This window comes from Symphalangus syndactylus, chromosome X (genome assembly GCF_028878055.3).
Source record: "Symphalangus syndactylus isolate Jambi chromosome X, NHGRI_mSymSyn1-v2.1_pri, whole genome shotgun sequence".
Taxonomy (NCBI): domain Eukaryota; kingdom Metazoa; phylum Chordata; class Mammalia; order Primates; family Hylobatidae; genus Symphalangus; species Symphalangus syndactylus.
The window spans coordinates 66761819-66771652 of record NC_072447.2 but is presented as its reverse complement, the minus strand read 5'-3'; the positions used below and the strand labels follow the sequence as shown (position 1 = coordinate 66771652).

The 9834-nt window shown below is 41.0% G+C and overlaps 1 protein-coding gene across 4 annotated transcripts in view; it reads left to right on the top strand.

Moving 5' to 3' along the window:
- The first annotated feature begins 7209 nt into the window (after positions 1-7209).
- HUWE1 (HECT, UBA and WWE domain containing E3 ubiquitin protein ligase 1) overlaps positions 7210-9834 on the top strand; it is a 154756-nt gene continuing 152131 nt past the window's right edge. For 2 of the 4 annotated variants that reach the window (XM_063634805.1, XM_063634802.1), the window contains exons 1-2: positions 7223-7354; positions 7575-7777. The gene's annotated coding sequence lies outside the window, so the exon portion shown is untranslated. Of the gene's footprint in view, positions 7355-7574; positions 7778-9834 lie in introns of all 4 variants that reach the window. The other 2 variants (XM_063634803.1, XM_063634804.1) reach the window with 2 other exon arrangements.

The window sequence follows — 9834 nt, the reverse complement described above, 5'->3', positions numbered from 1 at the left end:
AGTCCCAGCTACTGGGGAGGCTGAGGCAGGAGAATCGCTTGAATCTGGGAGGCAGAGGTTGTAGTGAGCCGAGATCGTGCCATTGCACTCCAGCCTGGGCAACAAGAATGAAAGTCTCTCTCAAAAAAAAAAAAAAAAAAGAAAGTTCCAGATTTTTCCCTATGTTTTCTTCTAAAAATCTTATAGTTTTGTGATTTATATTCAGATCTAGGCTCCATTTCGAGTTAATTTCTGTATAAGGTGTGAGGTTTTGATCAAGATTTGTATGAGTCCATTTCTGCATTCTCTATTCTGTTATGTTAGTCTATATGTCTATCTCTTCTCCGAAACCGTACTGTCTTGATTACTGCAGTTATGTGGTAAGTCTTAAAATCAGGTATAGCAGTGTGATTCCTCCAACTTTATTAATCTTTTCAAAATTGCTTTGGCTATTCTTGTTCTTTTGCCTTTCCATGTAAAGTTTAGAGTCAATATATATCCACAAAAAAATCTTGCTGGGATTTTAATAGGAATTGCATGAAGCCTATAGATCAACTTAGAGAGAACTGACGTCTCTAATATGTTAAGTGTTCTAGTCCCTGAACACGGTCTATCTCTCCATTTATTGAGGACTTTGGAGATTTCTTTCATCAGCATTTTGTAGTTTTCGGCATAAAGGTCCTGCACACGTTCTGTTAGATTTTTACCTAAGCATTTTATTTTTGGGGAGCTATTACAAATAGTATTGTTCATTGCTAGGATAAAGAAATGTGATTGATTTCTGTGTGTTGACTTTGTATCCTGCAACCTTGCTAAATTCATGTATTAGTTCTAGGGAGATGTGTGTGTGTGTGTGTGTGTGCGCGCGTGCTATTTGAGATTTTCTGTGTAGACAGTCATGCCATCTGTGAATACGGATGACTTCATTTTCCTTTCCTCTTCTCTCCTCTCCCTTCCTAACTACCTAGAGTTAAGATACCTAGTTTGAACAAGATATGAGGATGCGGGATAAGGAGAGTTGTAATAGGTCATCTGTAAATTGTTCAAGTTGATTAACAGTCACTCTACAAGGAGATAAAAATATTATGTGCAGATCATGTGATTGTGTACTATAAAAATAAAAAAATACTAAAAATTTAAGAATAATAAATACTACAAAAATACCAAATACTTACTGAAGGCCAGGAACAGTTCTAATCATTGTACATAAATGAACTTATCCAGTAATCACAACCCTATGAGGTGGGTACTATTATCCCCATTTTACAGAGGAGGAAACTATGAATGGCAGAGCTGGGCTCAAATCCAGCTCCAGTGCTGGCACTCTTAACTATTACACAATGGAACAGAAGATTCTACAAATGCATCCCAAAATGTCAGGGAATTTAGTATTTGATAAAGGGGGCATTTTAAGTTAATGAGTGAAATGTCAACTATTCAATAAATATGAAGAACAATTGGATAGATCTTGAGAAAAAATTAAAGTTGGAACCCTACGTTTGTACTACATGCCAAAATAAAACCCACATGAGACAAATATTTAAATGCAATATTCAAAACCATAAAGGTGTTAGAAGAAAACATAGATGAAGAGTTTTTTAGTCTTGAAGTGGGCAAAGCCTTTCAGAACACAGCACTTAAACCAGCTACTATAAATAAATGAAATGATAACAAATTTGATTATATAAAGGATGTTAAACTTGTATGTTCTAAGAAACAGCTTTACAAGGTTAAAACACAAACAAAAAACTGAAGAAAATATTTATGACAGGAAGACAAGAGTATTATCCATGATATAAAAAGAGCTATTCCAACTCAACAACAAAAGACTATTCAACAAAAAACATGAGCAAAATATACAAACAAGCTATACATTTAGAAGAAGAAGAATACAAATGGCCAAGAAACTAATTAAAAGACATTCAACCTCGCCAAAAATCAGATATGAGAATGAAAAGAATGACATATCACTTTGTAAGTATCAGATTACCAAAGAAAAAAATTAGTGAAAATGCACAGCTCTGGCAAGGGTATGGGGGGGAAGCACTCTCATACTCGGGTACTACAAATATAAATTCGCATAATCTCTTTTGGAGGGCAATTTGGCAATATCTATCCAATTGTAAAATGTGCATTCCCTTTGCAGGAACTCAATTTCTATTTATTTATTTATCTTATAGGAGTACAAACGTGTAAAGCTATTTCTACAAGAATGTTTATTTCAGCACTCTCTATAATAATGAAAACTCAGTAACAATCCAAAGGAATATCTATCCTATGTGAATAATTTAAAAATAAGGAAAATATGTTACGTATTGTCATGTTAAGGTACTCATAATCTGTTGTTACCTCTATTTATTTCTGAGTAGCCTCAGGGGATTTCTTATAGGACAACTGTTACTTAATTTGCACAGCCTTCTAACCTGTAAAATGGGCGTAATCACATCAAAAATATTTATCGAACAGATATAATTGCCAGGCACTGTAATAGGTGCTGGTGTATGAGTAGGAGAAAAAACAGGCTTGGTCCCTGCCTCTGAGGAGCTCACTGTTCAGTGTAGAGGTGTGAGGTGTGTGTGTGTAGGGTGGGGAGGAACAGATATTAATCACACAACTGTACAACTGTTTTGGGTGGTTTGGGAGGAAAATAGCAGAGTACTATGAACGCGTATCACAGCGGACCTTGATCCAGTTTTGGCGGAGGAGGGGGGTCAAGGAAGGCTTCCCTGAAGCAATATTTAATTTTTAAAAACAAGCAAGTGATGGGCCAGGCACTGTGTAAGTGCCAGCTCCAGAGATCAATTAAAAAGAATAAGGTAAACGTATAGACACTGACAAAGAATTTCAAGAATGCATTGTCAATAAGGCAAGTTGTAAAACTTAAATATATCTTTATTTCTCCCTTTTTGGTTTAAAAAATCTGCATTGTGCCGGGCGCGGTGGCTCACGCTTGTAATCCCAGCACTTTGGGAGGCTGAGGCGGGCGGATCACGAGGTCAGGAGATCGAGACCACAGTGAAACCCCGTCTCTACTAAAAATACAAAAAATTAGCCGGGGGTGGTGGCGGGCGCCTGTAGTCCCAGCTACTCGGAGAGGCTGAGGCAGGAGAATGGCGTGAACCCGGGAGGCGGAGCTTGCAGTGAGCCGAGATTGCGCCACTGCACTCCAGCCTGGGTGACAGTGACAGAGCGAGACTCCGTCTCAAAAAAAAAATAAATAAATAAAAATAAAAAATAAAAAATAAAAAATAAAAAATCTGCATTGTAACATAGGTGTAAATGTATATATAAAAAAAGATCTGAAAGAATATACATCATGCCATTAACTCTATTCGAATAATTTATGGATTTGTCTGATCTTCTGTTATCAGTTAAAAAAAAAGATATTTACATATACAAAAATGACAGCATGAATATTAGAAAAATTGGTATTCAGGCTGGGCGCGGTGGCTCACACCTGTAATCCCAGCACTTTGGGAGGCTGAGGTGGGTGGATCACTTGAGGTCAGGAGTTCGAGATCATCCTGGCCAACATGGTGAAACCCCATCTCTACTAATAATACAAAAATTAGCCGGGTGTGGTGGCACATGTGCCTGTTATCCCAGCTACTAAGGAGGCTGAGGCAGGAGAATCGCTTGAACCAGGGAGGTAGAGGTTGCAGGGACCCGAGATTGCACCACTGTACTCCAGCCAGGGCAGCAGAGTGAAACTGTGTCTCAAAAAAAAAAAAAAAAAAAAAAAAAGAAAGAAAGAAAGAAAGAAAAATAGTATTCAAGGAAAAAAAAAAAAACTTTAAACAGGGTAAAGAGAGATACCGAAGAGTTTGAGGTGACAGTGAGCTATGATTGTGCCACTGCACTCTAGCTCTAGGCACCAGAGTGAGATCCTGTCTCTAAAAAAAGAAAAAAAGAGACTATCTACCAAGACTATCTTCTGTCATAAACACACATAGCAACCAATATTCCATTAAATGTATGAAGAAAACAGTTACAAAAGCACATAAGTTGTACGCTATAAAGTTTTTAAAAATGCCTATGCAACTCTTGCCAAGATTGATCAGGTACTGAATCATAAAAGAAAGCACAATGCATTTCCAATAGTAGAAATAATAAAAGTCATATTAATGGAACACAGTGCAGTTCAGCTAACCTCTAACCACAAAAACATCCAGATAAGAAAAAATTTGAGTCATCTCACCAAGAAAATACTTCTAAATATCTCATGGTCAAAGAAGAAATCAAACCTAAAATTATAAACTAGAAATTAATGAGAATGAGAGCACTTCACATGAAGTAAAACACTGAAAAAAATAAACTTAGAGAAAACTGGAGGAAGATATTAATAAACATTAAAGCTGAAAATAATAACTTAAGTAGAGAATGGGAAAAATGGCAGAACAGAAAAATAAATCAAGAAATAGTTCCTTGAAAATATCAACAGAATAAACTCTAGAGAGTTTAGTTACACGAGAAAGAGAAATGCATACAAATAAGATGGCTTGATTGGTGGATAGATAAATGACATATATGTAGTAAAGTTATAACAAAACATGGTAAAATCAATGTGGTGGGTATGCAGATGTAAAATTCTTTCAACGTCGTATGTTTGAAAACTTTCATAATAAAATAGATAAAAATCTCTTGGGGCACAGTGCGGTGGCTCACGCCTGAAACAACACTTTGAGAGGCTGAGGCAGATTGGAGAGGATTGCTTGAGCCCAGGAGTTTGGGACAAGGCTGGGCAACATAGTGAGACCTCGTCTTGTTCCCCACTTCCCCCCTCCCCCGCAAAAAATTAGCCAGGCATGGTGGCTTGCACTTGTAATCCCAGCTATTCAGGATGCTGAGGCGAGGAGATCCCTTGAGCCCAGGAGATCGAGGCTGCAGTGAGCCGTGATCATGCCACTGCACTCCAGCCTGGGAGACAGAGTGAGACTGTCTCAAAAAAAAAGAAAGAAAAGAAAGAGAGAGAGAGAGAGAAAGAGAGAGAGAGAGAGAGAGAGAGAAAGAAAGAAAGAAAGAAAGAAAATACTCCTTAGCTAATAATCAGGGAAATGTAAATAATGAGACATTTTTCACCCATTATATTGGCAAAATATTAAAATGATTGGTTAATATCGAGTCCGGGTAAGAATTTAGGGAAATGGTAATTCTTACTCACTGCTAGTGGAGGTATAAACTGAAATAGTCGTTCTACGTGGCAATTTGTCATTTGACATTATGTATTAAAATTTCAAAATGTGCTATCTTTGGGCAGAGAACAGTGGCTCACGCCTGTAATCCAAGCACTTTGGTAGGCCGAGGCAGGAGGATCACTTGAGCCGAGGAGTTTGAGACCAGCCTGAGCAACGTAGTGATACCTCATCTCTACAAAAAATGCAAAAATTAGCCAGGCGTGATAGCACATGCCTGTAGTCCCAGGTACTCGCGGGAAGACTGAAGTGGGATGATTGCTTGAGGTGGGAGGATCGCTTGAGCCTTGGAGGTCAAGGCTGCAGTAAGCCCTAATGGCACCAGTGCACTCCAGCCTGGGTGACAGTGAGACACTCTCTTAAAAAAAAAAAAAAGTGTGCTACCTTTATCCAACTATTTCATTTCTCCATGTTTATCTCACAGAAATATTTTAGCATCTGCAGAAAAAAGCATATACAAGGAATTTTATTGCAGCACTGTTAACAGTAAAAAAAAACCCCACTGTAATAGTCAAAGGTTGAAAATAACATGTGTTTATCCATAGGTGAATGATTACAGTATATTCATTCAATGGAATACTATGCAGTAGGTAAGATCAATGAGGTAGATTTATATATATTGACATGGAAAGATCTTCAAGCTACATTAAGTGAATAAAGCAATTAACATAACAATACATAAAATAGGATGCTATTTATTTTTTAAATGAAAAACAAAAACAAAGCCATGCTTTTCTATTTGTGTATATGAATGTAAGGGGAACTTTAAATTTATCCGTGTTTTACAATAATCATGTGTAATTAGGAAACCAATTTTAAAATGAAAAAAGAACAAAACTGAAGTTAATTACATGCTAAAGAAAGTATAGCTTCGTGTTGCCACTAAATGTTATAGATGGGCCAGGTCTTTTGCCTGTAATCCCAGCGCTTTGGGAGGCCGAGGCGGGTGAACTGCTTGAGCCCAGGAGTTTGAGACCAGCCTGGCAACATAGTGAGACCCCGTCTCCACAAAAAATAAAAAGTTATCCAGGCGTGGTGGCGCATACCTGTAGTCCCAGCTACTTGGGAGACGGAGGCAGGCAGGAGGATCCTTGAGCCCAGGAGGTCCAGGCTACAGTGAGCCGTGACCGTGCCACTGCACTTCACCCTGGGTGACAGAGTGATACTTTGTCTAAAAAAAAAACAACTGTAAAAATATTCAATGAAACAATGTATCTCGAAGGGGTCCTGTACATCTCCTGAGATCATATACAAAATTTTATGTGTAAGTATATATTGGGGTGGGGGATCCATTCAGCAGATTCTCAATTCGAGGGATGAACCACTGCTCTGGAGGGCTGGAATTAGAGAAGTGGAGGGTATAATTACAGTTTTTATTTCTTTGATGTCTCAGGAGTTCTTTTAATAGTGCTTTTGTCTTTAAATATTAAATTAATACATACTTTTTATTAAAAATTGAAACTTTATCGAAGTAGCTAGAGTTCCAAGTCAAAGTTCTTCGCCCCTCCAATGTCGTCCGCAGCCCACAATAATTAAGTAGGGTTAACAGGGGATCTCCCACCAGGTCCTTTTTATTCCCATGTATTTACAGATGCAGATCCTCTACAGGATCCTTGTCAATCGCACTGCCGTTCCAAATAATTAAAGGAGGAAAAAAGAATGTTTATTGAGGGCTTACTATGTGCCTGAAGTGTTTTAAGGGTTTGCTCGCGTGAACTCTGGGTGGTCGGCGTCCCACGTCGTCTCCCACCCTCCGCTCTGGGTCCAGCCTTGCCCTCTTGCCCCACACTCCCCATTCTTCACAAGGCATCTGGCGAGGTCGTTAATTTTTAAAGGTAAATCAGATCAAATCTTGTTCCCTTCCGCGGCTTCCACCGTGCCTCGAATCAAATCCCAATTCTTAGCGACCCTATCATCCTCTATGGTTGCGTTTACTGGGCCTTGGGTAGCTCAGGCGCGGTCCCCTGCAAGGGACCCGACTTCACCGCGGAGGGAGCTCCCTCCCGAGGGGCAGGGGCGGGGTTAGCGTGCGGTGGGTGGAGCCCCAAATCGAGTTTGAGCTGAACCGAGGCAAGGAGGCTTTCGACTGAGGGCTAGCGAGGGGAGCGGGGCTGGAGCAGGGCTGAAGCAGGGCCGCGGACCCCGCACGCTCCTGCGGGCCCCGCAGAGCCATTGCGGCCGAGGTGAGCGTCTATCTCTGGGCTGGAGGGCGAGCTCTGTAAGCGCGGCCGTTGTCGGTTTCTCGCGGGTGGCAGTGGCGAGGTTGGGGGGGGGAGTTCCCACGGGACCCTGCGCGGAGGCGCGGAGGTGGCGGCCTTGGGGAGCCTGCGGGAAAGGCTGCTGGAGGGGCAGGGCGGCCTGCCCCAACCCTCCCTGAACCCCGCCTCCTCTCCCCTCCCCCAGGCCTCGGCCGGCGCCAGCGGAGAGCTAGCCGCATCTTCGGGGGCAGCCCGGCAGCTGCCGGCGGCGCGGTGAGAGAGCGGCTGACAGAGGGGATGCGAGGTACCGGCATTAGCCATGGCCAAGTGGCCCTAAAGAGGGAGTAGAGGCCGGGCCTTCAGCGTTTCTCACTGGTTCGAGGAAGGCGGCCTCAGCGGAGAGGGAAGGTGAGGGGCGGGCAGGCAGGCTTCGCGGGTAACTACTAGGCGTTGCATATATATGTTTTGCTATCTAAATGGTACTACACACACTCACACACATTCATTTCGACTAACTGCTTGTTTAAAAATCTAAGAATATATCTTGTAGATCTTCTTATATCCGGGAGTCCAATTTTATGTCGGGTTTTAAACAGCTGCATTGTATGATTGTACTACAGTTTATTTAACCATTTCCCGATTGATATACATTAGCTTGTTTCTCTGTTGGGGGAGGGAGGGGACTATTACAAGCAATGCCATAATGAATGGGTTTGTGTATATGTATCATGCCATGTATGAGTATTTCTGTAGGAGAAATTCTTAGAAGAGTAATCGCTGGGTCAGGGTGTATATGCATTTTGAATTTTGATATATTTGTCCAAATTGCCTTCCCAAAAGCCTGTACTAATTTACACTCTTTAATGTTGTGCGAGAGTGCCTATTTTTCCACAGTTATGCCAACACGTATTATCAATCTTTGTAATTTTAGCCAATTTAAAGGGCAAAAAAATCGTATGTCATTGTTTTCATTTGCATTTCCCTGATTACTGGTGAAATTGATCATATTTTTGTTTGTAAATAGGCAAATATCAATAGTTTAGATAGGCAGTTTTCCTATCTATAAGCAATAAGCATTTTGAAATTTTAATAATAAAAAAATCTGTTCGCAATAGCAAGAGAAACGAATAAAAATACCTGGAAGTAAACTATAAAACTTTATTGACGAATACCATAAAAGAACATCTGCATGAAAGGAGAAGGAATACTATGCTTCTGAATAAGAAGGCTCAATATTTTAGTGATGTCCATTTTTCCTATATTGGTTTATACAGTTGATGCAATTTCAATAAATATACCAAGTTTTTTTGGAACTTACTATGATTCTAAAGTTCATCCGGGGGAAAAAATGGCTAAGAATAACTGAAAAAAAAATTTTAAAACGTAAGTAAAGATAGAGATATTTGTACTACTGGCTATTAAAATGTACTCTAAAGGAACTATTTAAATTAGAACGGACAGAACAATGCATTAGAATGGAAAAGCCCACAAATCAAGCCAGATTGGATCCCAAGATTTATTGGAGAAACACTGTTGGCTAGACGTGGAAAAACTGCCATATTAAAAGCTTCAGGCATTCCCCCCCATCCCCGAAGCTTGAATATTCCTTTGAGGGCAGACTCCTTTGTTTGGAGAAAACCACTTTATTGGATCTTTTTGGTTATGCCAAGGTAAAGCTTCAGTAGTTAAAATTGGTGGCTTTGGAACTAGAACTAATGATATGGCCTTTAGTTAGATTAAGATGGATTCAGGTTAGCCTGCAGTGCGGCGAGGGAAGGAGTCTGGATAATGTAGGTTTAAAAATTTTTTTCCCTATCTAATGGGCAAAAAGTGTTATGTCATTGTTTTCATTTGCATTTGTGTGCTTACTGTGAGATTGAATGTCTTTTAAATGTTAGTCCAGGATAATATGTTATTCCTGGAGACAGGTAACAATGGGGGACTCTTTGCTCCCCTTCCAGAATGGAGTTTGGCTAATTGGTACAGCCTTGCCCGGAAGCGTGAGAATAAACAGGTTGACTTTTTAAATTTTCCTCAAGCACTAGGCTCTAGACACCTAGATCGGGGGCGGAGGCAGTTTTCAGGACATGGCCGAGATTTGGCGCTGAGCTGTGTCATCGCGAGGTTTGGCAGCCAGCTCCGCAGTGGGTCGGAAACCTCGTGGTAGGCGAGATCCCTGCAGGACGGGAGGTTCCTCCCTTCCCCCGAAAAACTCCCAGTCATTTTCACGAAGCTCCGCCTTTCTCCTTTTTAGGAGTGTGCACCAGGTCTCGCGATATCTCATGTTTCCTAAAGGCGAGGTGCGGGCGGCATCCTGCGGTGAATTAAGAAGGGCTCGCCGAAGCTAAAGCGTAATATCGCGATAGTTCTCAACGCATGCGGGAGCTGGCCGTGGTAGGTTGGCTCCGCCCCTCACTGCCTCGTTAGGTTGTGCGTCATTTGCTTTTCGCTTCGCGTAGGGTGAA